A 19,110-nucleotide genomic window follows, 5' to 3' on the forward strand; every position below is an offset into this window, starting at 1 on the left:
TCATGTTGAGATTTCCTACAATTTCTCTGAGGTTTAAGTTTCATGTATAGGAGTGTCAACCAGGGGTTTGACCACTTGCTCTTTCCTCCTCTAGAGAAATCATTCAACAAACTTTCCAGGCAGGAACCCCTTGCCTCCTTTGAAGAGCTTTCTACCCTGCAAACTTACCCACTTACCTGTGACCATTCTCAACGCCGAGAATGTGTTCCTTAGCCAGGTAAGGATGTGGATAGCAGATATAAAAGCAGAAATAGCTACTGTCTCTCTACATCTGGGTCTATGATGACAGCCCAATGTCATGAAGAGAGGTGATGACATAAAAATCATGCTCAATAGGATTACGCTGAGGCCCAACCAGGTTTACAGAGTTCAAAGCCGTGGTCCTCTTACTATTTGGGGATCACTTGGGGACCTTTCCTGAGGTCCTCAGAGGCGCTTTTCCTGTTTCTGATGAAAGCAAACCTGGACACTCATGGTGAAGCTTGGTTGGCTAGCAGTGCAGGCCAACAAGCACCGAGTGTAGCATTCTATTTTCGTGCAAGTGTGCGAGGATTACACATTGCTGATGACCATTTCTTTCTACTCTTTTGCAGTCATCTGCCATGCCTTCTTGGAAGCCAGAGAATCACAGATCACAGGTAAGTGGAAGTTTCCTGACTCATTCCTTCACTAAGAAAAAACATGTCCCTAAGAGCATGGACTCAAATTCTCACTCATTCTCCAGTTTTACATTGTAGGAAAAATTTAAGCATGCATAGAAAAGAGAGTTTAATTCTGAGTAAGGACCTCCCTGGACACAAAATGATTAAGAGAAGTAAAATAATTTCTGAAAAACCCAATAATATTTCACACATCATCATGAGCTGTGTCTCATGTGTAGCGGAGGATGACACATACCCAAATTTGTAGTCTCCACCAATGTTTTCTATATGGTTGCCAGGAATCATCACCCATATCCATTGCTTTGTACAATTCTCTTTTCCCATGACACTAGAGACACTGAGTACAGAGCTTTGCCTTATTGTTGAATGAAAGACATATAGTCCATTCTGTGATCTACACTACTGCTGGTGTCCACATGAATTGCTCCCAATTGGCACACCTTTCAGCAATATAGGAAAAACTATCACGCAACAGGGAAGTTGCCTTTATTTAAAAGTTGTAGCTCACTTCCTCAACTATGGTCCCTTTTCTTACCAAATTTCCTCCCCAAACATCATTTCTACTCTGACTACAGGTCAGTGTAGAATCATCCAGAAGCTTGAGCTAATTTTCTGAGGTGGTATCAGGGCAATCTTTGTGTTGTTGAACCTAATGCCACTGTGACTCATGACAACATTGCTGGAAAGTTCCTTGCAACATTGGGAACCTGTGTTAATTGACTTGTAAATCCATTAAACCTTATCACAAATGGACCTATTGCAGTCCAAATTCCCTGTCCCCTGGGAATATGTAAATTCCATAATTTTTGTAAGAGCATTTCCCAGTGATTGCAAGTATGCAAGATAGTCATTGAGGGGGGAGGATATGATCCCGGAACCTTGAATATGGAATACACGTGTCTCTTTCTTTAGACTCGAGATCCTGTAATGACCTTTTGTAGACCTATCCTTAGGATTCAGGGGCTTCAACCTGAGAGTTGTCCCCTACGCATAAATACATGAAAGTGATACGTTGTGAGGAGATTGCTTCCACAAGAAGCAGTAAGTCTTCGTGTGAAATGAGTGGAACTCTGTGCCAATTTTACCTCATAAAGTGAAAGCCATGAAAATTTGTGGTAAAGGCAGTGGTAGGAATCTTAGAGTCAGTTTCCCGGGGGTGCCAATGTGAAGGTATTATTCATGTAGAGATTTCCTACAATTCCTCTGAGGTTTATGTTTCATGTATAGGAGTGTCAACCAGGGGTTTGACAGCTTGCTCTTTCCTCCTCTAGAGAAATTATTCAAAAAACTTTCCAGGCAGGGACCCCTTGCCTCCTTTGAAGAGCTTTCTACTCTGCAAACCTACCCACATACCTGTGACCATTCTCAACGCCGAGAAAGTGTTCTGTAGCCAGGTAAGGATGTGGATAGCAGATATAAAAGCACAAATAGCTACTTTCTCTCTACTCCTGGGTCTATGATGACAGCCCAATGTCATGAAGAGAGGTGATGACATAAAAATCATGCTCAATAGGATTACGCTGAGGCCCAACCAGGTTACAGAGTTCAAAGCCGTGGTCCTTTTACTATTTGGGGATCACTTGGGGACCTTTCATGAGGTCCTCAGAGGCACTTTTCCTGATTCTGATGAGAGCAAACCTGGACACTCATAGTGACGCTTGGTTGGATAGCAGTGCAGGCCAACAAGCACCGAGTGTAGCATTCTATTTTTGTGCAACTGTGCGAGGACAACTCATTGCTGATGACCATTTCTTTCTACTCTTTTGCAGTCATCTGCCATGCCCTCTGGGATGCCAGAAAATCACAGGTCACAGGTAAGTGGAAGTTTCCTGACTCATTCCTTCCCTTACAAAAGACATGTCCGTAAGAGCATGGACTCAAATTCTCACTCATTCTCCAAGTTTACATTGTAGGAAAAATTTAAGCATGCATAGAAAAGAGTTTAATTCTGAGTAAGGACCACCCTGGACACAAAATGATTAAGAGAAGTAAAATAATTTTTGAAAAACCCAATAATATTTCACACATAATCATGAGCTGTGTCTCATGTGTAGAGGAGGATGACACATACCCAAATTTGTAGTCTCCACCAATGTTTTCTATATGGTGGCCTTGAATCATCACCCATATCCATTGCTTTGTAGAATTCTCTTTTCACATGACACTAGAGGCACTGAGTGCAGAGCTTTGCCTTATTGTTGAATGAAAGACATATAGTCCAGTCTGTGATCAACACTACTGCTGGTGTCCACATGAATTGCTCCCAGTTGGCACACCTTTCAGCAATATAGGTAAAACTATCACGCAACAGGGAAGTTGCCTTTATTTAAAAGTAGTAGCTCTCTTCCTCAACTCTGGTCCCTTTTCTAACCAAATTTCCTCCCCAAACATCATTTCTACTCTGACTAAAGGTCAGTGTAGAATCACCCAGAAGCTTGAGCTAATTTTCTGAGGTGGTATCAGGGCAATCTTTGTGTTGTTGAACCTAATGCCACTGTGACTCATGACAACATTGCTGGAAAGTTCCTTGCAACCTTGGGAACCTGTGTTAACTGACATGGAAATCCATTAAACCTTATCACAAATGGACCTATTGCAGTCCAAATTCCCTGTCCCCTGGGAATCTGTAAATCCCATAATTTTAGTAAGAGCATTTCCCAGTAATTGCAAGTATGCAAGATAGACCTTGAGGGGGGAGGATATGATCCCGGAACCTTGATTATGGAATACACGTGTCTCTTTCTTTAGACTCGAGATCCTGTAATGACCTTTTGTAGACCTATCCTTAGGATTCAGGGGCTTCAACCTGAGAGTTGTCCCCTATGCATAGTTACATGAAAGTGATTCGTTGTGAGGAGATTTCTTCCACAAGAAGCAGTAAGTCTTCGTGTGAAATGAGTGGAACTCTGTGCCATATTACCTCATAAAGTGAAAGTCATGAAAACTTGTGGTACAGGCAGTGGTAGGAATCTTAGAGTCAGCTTCACGGGGGTGCCACTGTGAAGGTATTATTCATGTAGAGATTTCCTACAATTTCTCTGAGGTTTAAGTTTCATGTATAGGAGTGTCAACCAGGGGTTTGACCACTTGCTCTTTCCTCCTCTAGAGAAATCATTCAACAAACTTTCCAGGCAGGAACCCCTTGCCTCCTTTGAAGAGCTTTCTACCCTGCAAACTTACCCACTTACCTGTGACCATTCTCAACGCCGAGAAAGTGTTCCTTAGCCAGGTAAGGATGTGGATAGCAGATATAAAAGCACAAATAGCTACTGTCTCTCTACATCTGGGTCTATGATGACAGCCCAATGTCATGAAGAGAGGTGATGACATAAAAATCATGCTCAATAGGATTACGCTGAGGCCCAACCAGGTTTACAGAGTTCAAAGCCGTGGTCCTCTTACTATTTGGGGATCACTTGGGGACCTTTCCTGAGGTCCTCAGAGGCGCTTTTCCTGTTTCTGATGAAAGCAAACCTGGACACTCATGGTGAAGCTTGGTTGGCTAGCAGTGCAGGCCAACAAGCACCAAGTGTAGCATTCTATTTTCGTGCAAGTGTGCGAGGACTACACATTGCTGATGACCATTTCTTTCTACTCTTTTGCAGTCATCTGCCATGCCTTCTTGGAAGCCAGAGAATCACAGATCACAGGTAAGTGGAAGTTTCCTGACTCATTCCTTCCCTAAGAAAAAACATGTCCCTAAGAGCATGGACTCAAATTCTCACTCATTCTCCAGTTTTACATTGTAGGAAAAATTTAAGCATGCATAGAAAAGAGAGTTTAATTCTGAGTAAGGACCTCCCTGGACACAAAATGATTAAGAGAAGTAAAATAATTTCTGAAAAACCCAATAATATTTCACACATCATCATGAGCTGTGTCTCATGTGTAGCGGAGGATGACACATACCCAAATTTGTAGTCTCCACCAATGTTTTCTATATGGTTGCCAGGAATCATCACACATATCCATTGCTTTGTACAATTCTCTTTTCCCATGACACTAGAGACACTGAGTACAGAGCTTTGCCTTATTGTTGAATGAAAGACATATAGTCCAGTCTGTGATCTACACTACTGCTGGTGTCCACATGAATTGCTCCCAATTGGCACACCTTTCAGCAATATAGGAAAAACTATCACGCAACAGGGAAGTTGCCTTTATTTAAAAGTTGTAGCTCACTTCCTCAACTATGGTCCCTTTTCTTACCAAATTTCCTCCCCAAACATCATTTCTACTCTGACTACAGGTCAGTGTAGAATCATCCAGAAGCTTGAGCTAATTTTCTGAGGTGGTATCAGGGCAATCTTTGTGTTGTTGAACCTAATGCCACTGTGACTCATGACAACATTGCTGGCAAGTTCCTTGCAACATTGGGAACCTGTGTTAATTGACTTGTAAATCCATTAAACCTTATCACAAATGGACCTATTGCAGTCCAAATTCCCTGTCCCATGGGAATATGTAAATTCCATAATTTTAGTAAGAGCATTTCCCAGTGATTGCAAGTATGCAAGATAGTCATTGAGGGGGGAGGATATGATCCCGGAACCTTGAATATGGAATACACGTGTCTCTTTCTTTAGACTCGAGATCCTGTAATGACCTTTTGTAGACCTATCCTTAGGATTCAGGGGCTTCAACCTGAGAGTTGTCCCCTACGCATAAATACATGAAAGTGATACGTTGTGAGGAGATTGCTTCCACAAGAAGCAGTAAGTCTTCGTGTGAAATGAGTGGAACTCTGTACCATTTTTACCTCATAAAGTGAAAGCCATGAAAATTTGTGGTACAGGCAGTGGTAGGAATCTTAGAGTCAGTTTCCCGGGCGTGCCACTGTGAAGGTATTATTCATGTAGAGATTTCCTACAATTCCTCTGAGGTTTATGTTTCATCTATAGGAGTATCAACCAGGGGTTTGACAGCTTGCTCTTTCCTCCTCTAGAGAAATTATTCAAAAAACTTTCCAGGCAGGGACCCCTTGCCTCCTTTGAAGAGCTTTCTACTCTGCAAACCTACCCACATACCTGTGACCATTCTCAACGCCGAGAAAGTGTTCTGTAGCCAGGTAAGGATGTGGATAGCAGATATAAAAGCACAAATAGCTACTTTCTCTCTACTCCTGGGTCTATGATGACAGCCCAATGTCATGAAGAGAGGTGATGACATAAAAATCATGCTCAATAGGATTACGCTGAGGCCCAACCAGGTTACAGAGTTCAAAGCCGTGGTCCTTTTACTATTTGGGGATCACTTGGGGACCTTTCCTGAGGTCCTCAGAGGCACTTTTCCAGATTCTGATGAGAGCAAACCTGGACACTCTTAGTGACGCTTGGTTGGATAGCAGTGCAGGCCAACAAGCACCGAGTGTAGCATTCTATTTTTGTGCAACTGTGCGAGGACAACACATTGCTGATGACCATTTCTTTCTACTCTTTTGCAGTCATCTGCCATGCCCTCTGGGATGCCAGAAAATCACAGGTCACAGGTAAGTGGAAGTTTCCTGACTCATTCCTTCCCTTACAAAAGACATGTCCGTAAGAGCATGGACTCAAATTCTCACTCATTCTCCAGTTTTACATTGTAGGAAAAATTTAAGCATGCATAGAAAAGAGTTTAATTCTGAGTAAGGACCACCCTGGACACAAAATGATTAAGAGAAGTAAAATAATTTTTGAAAAACCCAATAATATTTCACACATAATCATGAGCTGTGTCTCATGTGTAGAGGAGGATGACACATACCCAAATTTGTAGTCTCCACCAATGTTTTCTATATGGTGGCCTTGAATCATCACCCATATCCATTGCTTTGTAGAATTCTCTTTTCACATGACACTAGAGGCACTGAGTGCAGAGCTTTGCCTTATTGTTGAATGAAAGACATATAGTCCAGTCTGTGATCAACACTACTGCTGGTGTCCACATGAATTGCTCCCAGTTGGCACACCTTTCAGCAATATAGGTAAAACTATCACGCAACAGGGAAGTTGCCTTTATTTAAAAGTAGTAGCTCTCTTCCTCAACTCTGGTCCCTTTTCTAACCAAATTTCCTCCCCAAACATCATTTCTACTCTGACTAAAGGTCAGTGTAGAATCACCCAGAAGCTTGAGCTAATTTTCTGAGGTGGTATCAGGGCAATCTTTGTGTTGTTGAACCTAATGCCACTGTGACTCATGACAACATTGCTGGAAAGTTCCTTGCAACCTTGGGAACCTGTGTTAACTGACATGGAAATCCATTAAACCTTATCACAAATGGACCTATTGCAGTCCAAATTCCCTGTCCCCTGGGAATCTGTAAATCCCATAATTTTAGTAAGAGCATTTCCCAGTGATTGCAAGTATGCAAGATAGACCTTGAGGGGGGAGGATATGATCCCGGAACCTTGATTATGGAATACACGTGTCTCTTTCTTTAGACTCGAGATCCTGTAATGACCTTTTGTAGACCTATCCTTAGGATTCAGGGGCTTCAACCTGAGAGTTGTCCCCTATGCATAGTTACATGAAAGTGATTCGTTGTGAGGAGATTTCTTCCACAAGAAGCAGTAAGTCTTCGTGTGAAATGAGTGGAACTCTGTGCCATATTACCTCATAAAGTGAAAGTCATGAAAACTTGTGGTACAGGCAGTGGTAGGAATCTTAGAGTCAGCTTCACGGGGGTGCCACTGTGAAGGTATTATTCATGTAGAGATTTCCTACAATTTCTCTGAGGTTTAAGTTTCATGTATAGGAGTGTCAACCAGGGGTTTGACCACTTGCTCTTTCCTCCTCTAGAGAAATCATTCAACAAACTTTCCAGGCAGGAACCCCTTGCCTCCTTTGAAGAGCTTTCTACCCTGCAAACTTACCCACTTACCTGTGACCATTCTCAACGCCGAGAAAGTGTTCCTTAGCCAGGTAAGGATGTGGATAGCAGATATAAAAGCAGAAATAGCTACTGTCTCTCTACATCTGGGTCTATGATGACAGCCCAATGTCATGAAGAGAGGTGATGACATAAAAATCATGCTCAATAGGATTACGCTGAGGCCCAACCAGGTTTACAGAGTTCAAAGCCGTGGTCCTCTTACTATTTGGGGATCACTTGGGGACCTTTCCTGAGGTCCTCAGAGGCGCTTTTCCTGTTTCTGATGAAAGCAAACCTGGACACTCATGGTGAAGCTTGGTTGGCTAGCAGTGCAGGCCAACAAGCACCGAGTGTAGCATTCTATTTTCGTGCAAGTGTGCGAGGACTACACATTGCTGATGACCATTTCTTTCTACTCTTTTGTAGTCATCTGCCATGCCTTCTTAGAAGCCAGAGAATCACAGATCACAGGTAAGTGGAAGTTTCCTGACTCATTCCTTCCCTAAGAAAAAACATGTCCCTAAGAGCATGGACTCAAATTCTCACTCATTCTCCAGTTTTACATTGTAGGAAAAATTTAAGCATGCATAGAAAAGAGAGTTTAATTCTGAGTAAGGACCTCCCTGGACACAAAATGATTAAGAGAAGTAACATAATTTCTGAAAAACCCAATAATATTTCACACATCATCATGAGCTGTGTCTCATGTGTAGCGGAGGATGACACATACCCAAATTTGTAGTCTCCACCAATGTTTTCTATATGGTTGCCAGGAATCATCACCCATATCCATTGCTTTGTACAATTCTCTTTTCCCATGACACTAGAGACACTGAGTAGAGAGCTTTGCCTTATTGTTGAATGAAAGACATATAGTCCAGTCTGTGATCTACACTACTGCTGGTGTCCACATGAATTGCTCCCAATTGTCACACCTTTCAGCAATATAGGAAAAACTATCACGCAACAGGGAAGTTGCCTTTATTTAAAAGTTGTAGCTCACTTCCTCAACTATGGTCCCTTTTCTTACCAAATTTCCTCCCCAAACATCATTTCTACTCTGACTACAGGTCAGTGTAGAATCATCCAGAAGCTAGAGCTAATTTTCTGAGGTGGTATCAGGGCAATCTTTGTGTTGTTGAACCTAATGCCACTGTGACTCATGACAACATTGCTGGAAAGTTCCTTGCAACATTGGGAACCTGTGTTAATTGACTTGTAAATCCATTAAACCTTATCACAAATGGACCTATTGCAGTCCAAATTCCCTGTCCCCTGGGAATATGTAAATTCCATAATTTTAGTAAGAGCATTTCCCAGTGATTGCAAGTATGCAAGATAGACATTGAGGGGGGAGGATATGATCCCGGAACCTTGAATATGGAATACACGTGTCTCTTTCTTTAGACTCGAGATCCTGTAATGACCTTTTGTAGACCTATCCTTAGGATTCAGGGGCTTCAACCTGAGAGTTGTCCCCTACGCATAAATACATGAAAGTGATACGTTGTGAGGAGATTGCTTCCACAAGAAGCAGTAAGTCTTCGTGTGAAATGAGTGGAACTCTGTACCATTTTTACCTCATAAAGTGAAAGCCATGAAAATTTGTGGTACAGGCAGTGGTAGGAATCTTAGAGTCAGTTTCCCGGGGGTGCCACTGTGACGGTATTATTCATGTAGAGATTTCCTACAATTCCTCTGAGGTTTATGTTTCATCTATAGGAGTATCAACCAGGGGTTTGACAGCTTGCTCTTTCCTCCTCTAGAGAAATTATTCAAAAAACTTTCCAGGCAGGGACCCCTTGCCTCCTTTGAAGAGCTTTCTACTCTGCAAACCTACCCACATACCTGTGACCATTCTCAACGCCGAGAACGTGTTCTGTAGCCAGGTAAGGATGTGGATAGCAGATATAAAAGCACAAATAGCTACTTTCTCTCTACTCCTGGGTCTATGATGACAGCCCAATGTCATGAAGAGAGGTGATGACATAAAAATCATGCTCAATAGGATTACGCTGAGGCCCAACCAGGTTACAGAGTTCAAAGCCGTGGTCCTTTTACTATTTGGGGATCACATGGGGACCTTTCCTGAGGTCCTCAGAGGCACTTTTCCAGATTCTGATGAGAGCAAACCTGGACACTCATAGTGACGCTTGGTTGGATAGCAGTGCAGGCCAACAAGCACCGAGTGTAGCATTCTATTTTTGTGCAACTGTGCGAGGACAACACATTGCTGATGACCATTTCTTTCTACTCTTTTGCAGTCATCTGCCATGCCCTCTGGGATGCCAGAAAATCACAGGTCACAGGTAAGTGGAAGTTTCCTGACTCATTCCTTCACTTACAAAAGACATGTCCGTAAGAGCATGGACTCAAATTCTCACTCATTCTCCAGTTTTACATTGTAGGAAAAATTTAAGCATGCATAGAAAAGAGTTTAATTCTGAGTAAGGACCACCCTGGACACAAAATGATTAAGAGAAGTAAAATAATTTTTGAAAAACCCAATAATATTTCACACATAATCATGAGCTGTGTCTCATGTGTAGAGGAGGATGACACATACCCAAATTTGTAGTCTCCACCAATGTTTTCTATATGGTGGCCTTGAATCATCACCCATATCCATTGCTTTGTAGAATTCTCTTTTCACATGACACTAGAGGCACTGAGTGCAGAGCTTTGCCTTATTGTTGAATGAAAGACATATAGTCCAGTCTGTGATCAACACTACTGCTGGTGTCCACATGAATTGCTCCCAGTTGGCACACCTTTCAGCAATATAGGTAAAACTATCACGCAACAGGGAAGTTGCCTTTATTTAAAAGTAGTAGCTCTCTTCCTCAACTCTGGTCCCTTTTCTAACCAAATTTCGTCCCCAAACATCATTTCTACTCTGACTAAAGGTCAGTGTAGAATCACCCAGAAGCTTGAGCTAATTTTCTGAGGTGGTATCAGGGCAATCTTTGTGTTGTTGAAGCTAATGCAACTGTGACTCATGACAACATTGCTGGAAAGTTCCTTGCAACCTTGGGAACCTGTGTTAACTGACATGGAAATCCATTAAACCTTATCACAAATGGACCTATTGCAGTCCAAATTCCCTGTCCCCTGGGAATCTGTAAATCCCATAATTTTAGTAAGAGCATTTCCCAGTGATTGCAAGTATGCAAGATAGACCTTGAGGGGGGAGGATATGATCCCGGAAACTTGATTATGGAATACACGTGTCTCTTTCTTTAGACTCGAGATCCTGTAATGACCTTTTGTAGACCTATCCTTAGGATTCAGGGGCTTCAACCTGAGAGTTGTCCCCTATGCATAGTTACATGAAAGTGATTCGTTGTGAGGAGATTGCTTCCACAAGAAGCAGTAAGTCTTCGTGTGAAATGAGTGGAACTCTGTGCCATATTACCTCATAAAGTGAAAGTCATGAAAACTTGTGGTACAGGCAGTGGTAGGAATCTTAGAGTCAGCTTCACGGGGGTGCCACTGTGAAGGTATTATTCATGTAGAGATTTCCTACAATTTCTCTGAGGTTTAAGTTTCATGTATAGGAGTGTCAACCAGGGGTTTGACCACTTGCTCTTTCCTCCTCTAGAGAAATCATTCAACAAACTTTCCAGGCAGGAACCCCTTGCCTCCTTTGAAGAGCTTTCTACCCTGCAAACTTACCCACTTACCTGTGACCATTCTCAACGCCGAGAAAGTGTTCCTTAGCCAGGTAAGGATGTGGATAGCAGATATAAAAGCACAAATAGCTACTGTCTCTCTACATCTGGGTCTATGATGACAGCCCAATGTCATGAAGAGAGGTGATGACATAAAAATCATGCTCAATAGGATTACGCTGAAGCCCAACCAGGTTTACAGAGTTCAAAGCCGTGGTCCTCTTACTATTTGGGGATCACTTGGGGACCTTTCCTGAGGTCCTCAGAGGCGCTTTTCCTGTTTCTGATGAAAGCAAACCTGGACACTCATGGTGAAGCTTGGTTGGCTAGCAGTGCAGGCCAACAAGCACCGAGTGTAGCATTCTATTTTCGTGCAAGTGTGCGAGGACTACACATTGCTGATGACCATTTCTTTCTACTCTTTTGCAGTCATCTGCCATGCCTTCTTGGAAGCCAGAGAATCACAGATCACAGGTAAGTGGAAGTTTCCTGACTCATTCCTTCCCTAAGAAAATACATGTCCCTAAGAGCATGGACTCAAATTCTCACTCATTCTCCAGTTTTACATTGTAGGAAAAATTTAAGCATGCATAGAAAAGAGAGTTTAATTCTGAGTAAGGACCTCCCTGGACACAAAATGATTATGAGAAGTAAAATAATTTCTGAAAAACCCATTAATATTTCACACATCATCATGAGCTGTGTCTCATGTGTAGCGGAGGATGACACATACCCAAATTTGTAGTCTCCACCAATGTTTTCTATATGGTTGCCAGGAATCATCACCCATATCCATTGCTTTGTACAATTCTCTTTTCCCATGACACTAGAGACACTGAGTACAGAGCTTTGCCTTATTGTTGAATGAAAGACATATAGTCCAGTCTGTGATCTACACTACTGCTGGTGTCCACATGAATTGCTCCCAATTGGCACACCTTTCAGCAATATAGGAAAAACTATCACGCAACAGGGAAGTTGCCTTTATTTAAAAGTTGTAGCTCACTTCCTCAACTATGGTCCCTTTTCTTACCAAATTTCCTCCCCAAACATCATTTCTACTCTGAATACAGGTCAGTGTAGAATCATCCAGAAGCTTGAGCTAATTTTCTGAGGTGGTATCAGGGCAATCTTTGTGTTGTTGAACCTAATGCCACTGTGACTCATGACAACATTGCTGGCAAGTTCCTTGCAACATTGGGAACCTGTGTTAATTGACTTGTAAATCCATTAAACCTTATCACAAATGGACCTATTACAGTCCAAATTCCCTGTCCCCTGGGAATATGTAAATTCCATAATTTTAGTAAGAGCATATCCCAGTGATTGCAAGTATGCAAGATAGTCATTGAGGGGGGAGGATATGATCCCGGAACCTTGAATATGGAATACACGTGTCTCTTTCTTTAGACTCGAGATCCTGTAATGACCTTTTGTAGACCTATCCTTAGGATTCAGGGGCTTCAACCTGAGAGTTGTCCCCTACGCATAAATACATGAAAGTGATACGTTGTGAGGAGATTGCTTCCACAAGAAGCAGTAAGTCTTCGTGTGAAATGAGTGGAACTCTGTACCATTTTTACCTCATAAAGTGAAAGCCATGAAAATTTGTGGTACAGGCAGTGGTAGGAATCTTAGAGTCAGTTTCCCGGGGGTGCCACTGTGAAGGTATTATTCATGTAGAGATTTCCTACAATTCCTCTGAGGTTTATATTTCATCTATAGGAGTATCAACCAGGGGTTTGACAGCTTGCTCTTTCCTCCTCTAGAGAAATTATTCAAAAAACTTTCCAGGCAGGGACCCCTTGCCTCCTTTGAAGAGCTTTCTACTTTGCAAACCTACCCACATACCTGTGACCATTCTCAACGCCGAGAAAGTGTTCTGTAGCCAGGTAAGGATGTGGATAGCAGATATAAAAGCACAAATAGCTACTTTCTCTCTACTCCTGGGTCTATGATGACAGCCCAATGTCATGAAGAGAGGTGATGACATAAAAATCATGCTCAATAGGATTACGCTGAGGCCCAACCAGGTTACAGAGTTCAAAGCCGTGGTCCTTTTACTATTTGGGGATCACTTGGGGACCTTTCCTGAGGTCCTCAGAGGCACTTTTCCAGATTCTGATGAGAGCAAACCTGGACACTCATAGTGACGCTTGGTTGGATAGCAGTGCAGGCCAACAAGCACCGAGTGTAGCATTCTATTTTTGTGCAACTGTGCGAGGACAACACATTGCTGATGACCATTTCTTTCTACTCTTTTGCAGTCATCTGCCATGCCCTCTGGGATGCCAGAAAATCACAGGTCACAGGTAAGTGGAAGTTTCCTGACTCATTCCTTCACTTACAAAAGACATGTCCGTAAGAGCATGGACTCAAATTCTCACTCATTCTCCAGTTTTACATTGTAGGAAAAATTTAAGCATGCATAGAAAAGAGTTTAATTCTGAGTAAGGACCACCCTGGACACAAAATGATTAAGAGAAGTAAAATAATTTTTGAAAAACCCAATAATATTTCACACATAATCATGAGCTGTGTCTCATGTGTAGAGGAGGATGACACATACCCAAATTTGTAGTCTCCACCAATGTTTTCTATATGGTGGCCTTGAATCATCACCCATATCCATTGCTTTGTAGAATTCTCTTTTCACATGACACTAGAGGCACTGAGTGCAGAGCTTTGCCTTATTGTTGAATGAAAGACATATAGTCCAGTCTGTGATCAACACTACTGCTGGTGTCCACATGAATTGCTCCCAGTTGGCACACCTTTCAGCAATATAGGTAAAACTATCACGCAACAGGGAAGTTGCCTTTATTTAAAAGTAGTAGCTCTCTTCCTCAACTCTGGTCCCTTTTCTAACCAAATTTCGTCCCCAAACATCATTTCTACTCTGACTAAAGGTCAGTGTAGAATCACCCAGAAGCTTGAGCTAATTTTCTGAGGTGGTATCAGGGCAATCTTTGTGTTGTTGAAGCTAATGCAACTGTGACTCATGACAACATTGCTGGAAAGTTCCTTGCAACCTTGGGAACCTGTGTTAACTGACATGGAAATCCATTAAACCTTATCACAAATGGACCTATTGCAGTCCAAATTCCCTGTCCCCTGGGAATCTGTAAATCCCATAATTTTAGTAAGAGCATTTCCCAGTGATTGCAAGTATGCAAGATAGACCTTGAGGGGGGAGGATATGATCCCGGAAACTTGATTATGGAATACACGTGTCTCTTTCTTTAGACTCGAGATCCTGTAATGACCTTTTGTAGACCTATCCTTAGGATTCAGGGGCTTCAACCTGAGAGTTGTCCCCTATGCATAGTTACATGAAAGTGATTCGTTGTGAGGAGATTGCTTCCACAAGAAGCAGTAAGTCTTCGTGTGAAATGAGTGGAACTCTGTGCCATATTACCTCATAAAGTGAAAGTCATGAAAACTTGTGGTACAGGCAGTGGTAGGAATCTTAGAGTCAGCTTCACGGGGGTGCCACTGTGAAGGTATTATTCATGTAGAGATTTCCTACAATTTCTCTGAGGTTTAAGTTTCATGTATAGGAGTGTCAACCAGGGGTTTGACCACTTGCTCTTTCCTCCTCTAGAGAAATCATTCAACAAACTTTCCAGGCAGGAACCCCTTGCCTCCTTTGAAGAGCTTTCTACCCTGCAAACTTACCCACTTACCTGTGACCATTCTCAACGCCGAGAAAGTGTTCCTTAGCCAGGTAAGGATGTGGATAGCAGATATAAAAGCACAAATAGCTACTGTCTCTCTACATCTGGGTCTATGATGACAGCCCAATGTCATGAAGAGAGGTGATGACATAAAAATCATGCTCAATAGGATTACGCTGAGGCCCAACCAGGTTTACAGAGTTCAAAGCCGTGGTACTCTTACTATTTGGGGATCACTTGGGGACCTTTCCTGAGGTCCTCAGAGGCGCTTTTCCTGTTTCTGATGAAAGCAAACCTGGACACTCATGGTGAAGCTTGGTTGGCTAGCAGTGCAGGCCAACAAGCACCGAGTGTAGCATTCTATTTTCGTGCAAGTGTGCGAGGACTACACATTGCTGATGACCATTTCTTTCTACTCTTTTGCAGTCATCTGCCATGCCTTCTTGGAAGCCAGAGAATCACAGATCACAGGTAAGTGGAAGTTTCCTGACTCATTCCTTCCCTAAGAAAATACATGTCCCTAAGAGCATGGACTCAAATTCTCACTCATTCTCCAGTTTTACATTGTAGGAAAAATTTAAGCATGCATAGAAAAGAGAGTTTAATTCTGAGTAAGGACCTCCCTGGACACAAAATGATTATGAGAAGTAAAATAATTTCTGAAAAACCCAATAATATTTCACACATCATCATGAGCTGTGTCTCATGTGTAGCGGAGGATGACACATACCCAAATTTGTAGTCTCCACCAATGTTTTCTATATGGTTGCCAGGAATCATCACCCATATCCATTGCTTTGTACAATTCTCTTTTCCCATGACACTAGAGACACTGAGTACAGAGCTTTGCCTTATTGTTGAATGAAAGACATATAGTCCAGTCTGTGATCTACACTACTGCTGGTGTCCACATGAATTGCTCCCAATTGGCACACCTTTCAGCAATATAGGAAAAACTATCACGCAACAGGGAAGTTGCCTTTATTTAAAAGTTGTAGCTCACTTCCTCAACTATGGTCCCTTTTCTTACCAAATTTCCTCCCCAAACATCATTTCTACTCTGACTACAGGTCAGTGTAGAATCATCCAGAAGCTTGAGCTAATTTTCTGAGGTGGTATCAGGGCAATCTTTGTGTTGTTGAACCTAATGCCACTGTGACTCATGACAACATTGCTGGCAAGTTCCTTGCAACATTGGGAACCTGTGTTAATTGACTTGTAAATCCATTAAACCTTATCACAAATGGACCTATTACAGTCCAAATTCCCTGTCCCCTGGGAATATGTAAATTCCATAATTTTAGTAAGAGCATTTCCCAGTGATTGCAAGTATGCAAGATAGTCATTGAGGGGGGAGGATATGATCCCGGAACCTTGAATATGGAATACACGTGTCTCTTTCTTTAGACTCGAGATCCTGTAATGACCTTTTGTAGACCTATCCTTAGGATTCAGGGGCTTCAACCTGAGAGTTGTCCCCTACGCATAAATACATGAAAGTGATACGTTGTGAGGAGATTGCTTCCACAAGAAGCAGTAAGTCTTCGTGTGAAATGAGTGGAACTCTGTACCATTTTTACCTCATAAAGTGAAAGCCATGAAAATTTGTGGTACAGGCAGTGGTAGGAATCTTAGAGTCAGTTTCCCGGGGGTGCCACTGTGAAGGTATTATTCATGTAGAGATTTCCTACAATTCCTCTGAGGTTTATGTTTCATCTATAGGAGTATCAACCAGGGGTTTGACAGCTTGCTCTTTCCTCCTCTAGAGAAATTATTCAAAAAACTTTCCAGGCAGGGACCCCTTGCCTCCTTTGAAGAGCTTTCTACTTTGCAAACCTACCCACATACCTGTGACCATTCTCAACGCCGAGAAAGTGTTCTGTAGCCAGGTAAGGATGTGGATAGCAGATATAAAAGCACAAATAGCTACTTTCTCTCTACTCCTGGGTCTATGATGACAGCCCAATGTCATGAAGAGAGGTGATGACATAAAAATCATGCTCAATAGGATTACGCTGAGGCCCAACCAGGTTACAGAGTTCAAAGCCGTGGTCCTTTTACTATTTGGGGATCACTTGGGGACCTTTCCTGAGGTCCTCAGAGGCACTTTTCCAGATTCTGATGAGAGCAAACCTGGACACTCATAGTGACGCTTGGTTGGATAGCAGTGCAGGCCAACAAGCACCGAGTGTAGCATTCTATTTTTGTGCAACTGTGCGAGGACAACACATTGCTGATGACCATTTCTTTCTACTCTTTTGCAGTCATCTGCCATGCCCTCTGGGATGCCAGAAAATCACAGGTCACAGGTAAGTGGAAGTTTCCTGACTCATTCCTTCACTTACAAAAGACATGTCCGTAAGAGCATGGACTCAAATTCTCACTCATTCTCCAGTTTTACATTGTAGGAAAAATTTAAGCATGCATAGAAAAGAGTTTAATTCTGAGTAAGGACCACCCTGGACACAAAATGATTAAGAGAAGTAAAATAATTTTTGAAAAACCCAATAATATTTCACACATAATCATGAGCTGTGTCTCATGTGTAGAGGAGGATGACACATACCCAAATTTGTAGTCTCCACCAATGTTTTCTATATGGTGGCCTTGAATCATCACCCATATCCATTGCTTTGTAGAATTCTCTTTTCACATGACACTAGAGGCACTGAGTGCAGAGCTTTGCCTTATTGTTGAATGAAAGACATATAGTCCAGTCTGTGATCAACACTACTGCTGGTGTCCACATGAATTGCTCCCAGTTGGCACACCTTTCAGCAATATAGGTAAAACTATCACGCAACAGGGAAGTTGCCTTTATTTAAAAGTAGTAGCTCTCTTCCTCAACTCTGGTCCCTTTTCTAACCAAATTTCGTCCCCAAACATCATTTCTACTCTGACTAAAGGTCAGTGTAGAATCACCCAGAAGCTTGAGCTAATATTCTGAGGTGGTATCAGGGCAATCTTTGTGTTGTTGAAGCTAATGCAACTGTGACTCATGACAACATTGCTGGAAAGTTCCTTGCAACCTTGGGAACCTGTGTTAACTGACATGGAAATCCATTAAACCTTATCACAAATGGACCTATTGCAGTCCAAATTCCCTGTCCCCTGGGAATCTGTAAATCCCATAATTTTAGTAAGAGCATTTCCCAGTGATTGCAAGTATGCAAGATAGACCTTGAGGGGGGAGGATATGATCCCGGAAACTTGATTATGGAATACACGTGTCTCTTTCTTTAGACTCGAGATCCTGTAATGACCTTTTGTAGACCTATCCTTAGGATTCAGGGGCTTCAACCTGAGAGTTGTCCCCTATGCATAGTTACATGAAAGTGATTCGTTGTGAGGAGATTGCTTCCACAAGAAGCAGTAAGTCTTCGTGTGAAATGAGTGGAACTCTGTGCCATATTACCTCATAAAGTGAAAGTCATGAAAACTTGTGGTACAGGCAGTGGTAGGAATCTTAGAGTCAGCTTCACGGGGGTGCCACTGTGAAGGTATTATTCATGTAGAGATTTCCTACAATTTCTCTGAGGTTTAAGTTTCATGTATAGGAGTGTCAACCAGGGGTTTGACCACTTGCTCTTTCCTCCTCTAGAGAAATCATTCAACAAACTTTCCAGGCAGGAACCCCTTGCCTCCTTTGAAGAGCTTTCTACCCTGCAAACTTACCCACTTACCTGTGACCATTCTCAACGCCGAGAAAGTGTTCCTTAGCCAGGTAAGGATGTGGATAGCAGATATAAAAGCACAAATAGCTACTGTCTCTCTACATCTGGGTCTATGATGACAGCCCAATGTCATGAAGAGAGGTGATGACATAAAAATCATGCTCAATAGGATTACGCTGAGGCCCAACCAGGTTTACAGAGTTCAAAGCCGTGGTCCTCTTACTATTTGGGGATCACTTGGGGACCTTTCCTGAGGTCCTCAGAGGCGCTTTTCCTGTTTCTGATGAAAGCAAACCTGGACACTCATGGTGAAGCTTGGTTGGCTAGCAGTGCAGGCCAACAAGCACCGAGTGTAGCATTCTATTTTCGTGCAAGTGTGCGAGGACTACACATTGCTGATGACCATTTCTTTCTACTCTTTTGTAGTCATCTGCCATGCCTTCTTGGAAGCCAGAGAATCACAGATCACAGGTAAGTGGAAGTTTCCTGACTCATTCCTTCCCTAAGAAAAAACATGTCCCTAAGAGCATGGACTCAAATTCTCACTCATTCTCCAGTTTTACATTGTAGGAA

The 19,110-nt window shown here is 42.3% G+C and overlaps 11 non-coding genes across 11 annotated transcripts; all 11 read left to right on the top strand.

Moving 5' to 3' along the window:
• The first annotated feature begins 273 nt into the window (after nucleotides 1–273).
• On the top strand, nucleotides 274–352 carry LOC127676743 (small nucleolar RNA SNORD115). Its single transcript, XR_007976170.1, has one exon. It is a non-coding gene; the product is annotated as a small nucleolar RNA SNORD115 (small nucleolar RNA).
• Nucleotides 353–2,112: 1,760 nt separating this feature from the next.
• Nucleotides 2,113–2,191, top strand: LOC127676744 (small nucleolar RNA SNORD115). Its single transcript, XR_007976171.1, has one exon. It is a non-coding gene; the product is annotated as a small nucleolar RNA SNORD115 (small nucleolar RNA).
• Nucleotides 2,192–3,947: 1,756 nt separating this feature from the next.
• On the top strand, nucleotides 3,948–4,026 carry LOC127676745 (small nucleolar RNA SNORD115). Its single transcript, XR_007976172.1, has one exon. It is a non-coding gene; the product is annotated as a small nucleolar RNA SNORD115 (small nucleolar RNA).
• Nucleotides 4,027–5,786: 1,760 nt separating this feature from the next.
• On the top strand, nucleotides 5,787–5,865 carry LOC127676746 (small nucleolar RNA SNORD115). The gene has a single exon (XR_007976173.1). It is a non-coding gene; the product is annotated as a small nucleolar RNA SNORD115 (small nucleolar RNA).
• A 1,756-nt stretch (nucleotides 5,866–7,621) lies between these two features.
• On the top strand, nucleotides 7,622–7,700 carry LOC127676747 (small nucleolar RNA SNORD115). Its single transcript, XR_007976174.1, has one exon. It is a non-coding gene; the product is annotated as a small nucleolar RNA SNORD115 (small nucleolar RNA).
• Nucleotides 7,701–9,460: 1,760 nt separating this feature from the next.
• Nucleotides 9,461–9,539, top strand: LOC127676748 (small nucleolar RNA SNORD115). Its single transcript, XR_007976175.1, has one exon. It is a non-coding gene; the product is annotated as a small nucleolar RNA SNORD115 (small nucleolar RNA).
• A 1,756-nt stretch (nucleotides 9,540–11,295) lies between these two features.
• Nucleotides 11,296–11,374, top strand: LOC127676931 (small nucleolar RNA SNORD115). Its single transcript, XR_007976338.1, has one exon. It is a non-coding gene; the product is annotated as a small nucleolar RNA SNORD115 (small nucleolar RNA).
• Nucleotides 11,375–13,134: 1,760 nt separating this feature from the next.
• On the top strand, nucleotides 13,135–13,213 carry LOC127676749 (small nucleolar RNA SNORD115). Its single transcript, XR_007976176.1, has one exon. It is a non-coding gene; the product is annotated as a small nucleolar RNA SNORD115 (small nucleolar RNA).
• Nucleotides 13,214–14,969: 1,756 nt separating this feature from the next.
• LOC127676750 (small nucleolar RNA SNORD115) lies at nucleotides 14,970–15,048 on the top strand. Its single transcript, XR_007976177.1, has one exon. It is a non-coding gene; the product is annotated as a small nucleolar RNA SNORD115 (small nucleolar RNA).
• A 1,760-nt stretch (nucleotides 15,049–16,808) lies between these two features.
• On the top strand, nucleotides 16,809–16,887 carry LOC127676753 (small nucleolar RNA SNORD115). The gene has a single exon (XR_007976178.1). It is a non-coding gene; the product is annotated as a small nucleolar RNA SNORD115 (small nucleolar RNA).
• A 1,756-nt stretch (nucleotides 16,888–18,643) lies between these two features.
• LOC127676754 (small nucleolar RNA SNORD115) lies at nucleotides 18,644–18,722 on the top strand. The gene has a single exon (XR_007976179.1). It is a non-coding gene; the product is annotated as a small nucleolar RNA SNORD115 (small nucleolar RNA).
• The last annotated feature ends 388 nt before the right edge of the window (nucleotides 18,723–19,110 follow it).

This window comes from Apodemus sylvaticus, chromosome 1 (genome assembly GCF_947179515.1).
Source record: "Apodemus sylvaticus chromosome 1, mApoSyl1.1, whole genome shotgun sequence".
In the NCBI taxonomy this organism is placed as follows: domain Eukaryota; kingdom Metazoa; phylum Chordata; class Mammalia; order Rodentia; family Muridae; genus Apodemus; species Apodemus sylvaticus.